The sequence below is a fragment of the Pteropus vampyrus genome, unplaced genomic scaffold (genome assembly GCF_000151845.1).
Source record: "Pteropus vampyrus isolate Shadow unplaced genomic scaffold, Pvam_2.0 Scaffold47, whole genome shotgun sequence".
Classification (NCBI taxonomy): Eukaryota; Metazoa; Chordata; class Mammalia; order Chiroptera; family Pteropodidae; genus Pteropus; species Pteropus vampyrus.
The window spans coordinates 3,191,946-3,193,677 of NW_011888828.1; the positions used below are offsets into that span (position 1 = coordinate 3,191,946).

The 1,732-nt window shown below is 47.9% G+C and overlaps 2 protein-coding genes across 3 annotated transcripts in view; one reads left to right on the plus strand and one right to left on the minus strand.

Annotated features, from left to right (window-relative positions):
* Positions 1-1,732, plus strand: part of GATB (glutamyl-tRNA amidotransferase subunit B) — a 90,258-nt gene that overhangs the window by 81,825 nt on the left and 6,701 nt on the right. The window lies entirely within an intron of this gene.
* Positions 1-1,732, minus strand: part of FAM160A1 (family with sequence similarity 160 member A1) — a 224,408-nt gene that overhangs the window by 11,537 nt on the left and 211,139 nt on the right. The gene's annotated exons all lie outside the window — the stretch shown is intronic.

Below are 1,732 nucleotides of genomic sequence, written 5' to 3' on the forward strand. Positions count from 1 at the left end.
TACACTATAAAAATAAGAGGTATAAGGGAGACTACCCTAGGCAATGCTTTCTTTAAAAATATTTTCTTTTTCCAACTTGGATAAATTTGGAGATTTATCACTTTTTAAGTAGAAAAAATACCAACACCATTAAATATTAATCATCCTAGCCAGATTCAGGGCCAGCTCTATCTGGAGGGAATGAATTGGTAGGCTGGGGTCCCTGTGGATTATGATTTATGATTTTTGTTACTTTCTATTTTTTATCTTCATTATGAGGCCACGTTCTTACACCCTTAAAATCATGTTTCCCAGCGGGCTGAGTTTTCTGGACGTCATCTAAGTACAGTGGTTACTTCCTACAGTCTGTGTGACCCCATCCTTCACCACAATGTCACCTCAGTTAATTCAGGGGACATGAGACAAAGCTGGACCTGGCCCCCTGACTCCTGTCAGCAGGGGTCCTGTGAGTAATCATCTCATACCTCCCCAGCTTGTCCCTGCCCTGTGGTTTGAGTCAGCAGGTGGGGAGTACCTGTCTCGGCAGGTGCAGCCTCACACTCTGAGGAAGCCATTCAGCATGGGGAGATTCCAGGAGTTTCTGCATGGCCCGCAGAGCAACCTCGGTCCTGGATGCCTCGGGAGAGACGGGGCGCCCTGTGGGCCAAGCCCACACAGCTGGGGATTCATCGAGTCTGCTCTTCCTGCCTCCGTTCTACTTGTCCCAGCAAGTGGAGCTGACAAAAGAGCTGACTCCGGGCTTCTCGTCCCTCTCTCCCATCTCTGGCCTGTAGGTGTTTGAGGAACTGTGGAGGAATGAAGGGAAGACTCCAGCGCAGATTGTGTCAGAAAAGCAGCTTGAACTAATGCAGGATCAAGAGGCACTGGAACAGCTCTGCCACGCCATGATGGAGGAACATCCTCAAGTGGTAATTACCACCCGCAGGGTGAAGAGGGCTTCATGTACAGCTGGAACGAGGGGCCACCCCCCTGGCTGGCAGAGGGTGGGTTTGTGGACATGGCCAAGAGCCTGTCCACTGCTTCCTGTTGCAGCTCAGAGGCGTTGCCTACCAGTGGCTGGCCCGGTTTCACCAGTAATTCCAAGTATTTTTGTCAGTTTTTAGCTAATGTCAAGAGAGAAAATTAGGTGAATATTGGAAACATATAACTTTTTCCAAGGAAAAGGAGAATCTACCCCTGCAGTTTAATTTCACAGAGTTCCAGTTTGAAAGGTGGTTCTCACACTCACTGGATCCAAGTTTTGACCTCCTAAGCTTGCCACCCTCCCCGGGGTTGGCACTCTGAGTCCTCTGCGGCTCTGCCTTCTACAGAGGACCTCTCAGTAATGAACCAGCAGGCGTGACCACGGAACAGGGAGACAGACCAGGAAATACTTTAGCTTCATGCTGTTAAGAAGTGGGAAGAAAGGCAGAGAGGAAAATTATTTGTAAATTATGGAGAAAATCCTTGACAGGAACATAGCTGAAAACCCAGTCATTTTGTATTCTGAGCATAGAACAAAATAGAAAAAAATACAATGAGTAGCATCCTTCCCTCCCCAAGTCTAATCATTGTCTAGAGATATTTTTCAGTGGGGAAAAAAATGGCTAGCACCTCTTTCAGAATAATAGCCACCCACCTATCAGTTTGCCAAGGACACCAACGGCTCTGTGAAGAGCTCTTGATGAGGAAAACGAGCTTGCACTGGGTTTTGGCACTCCATCCTCCTGCCTCATCCGCAGTGACTGATACA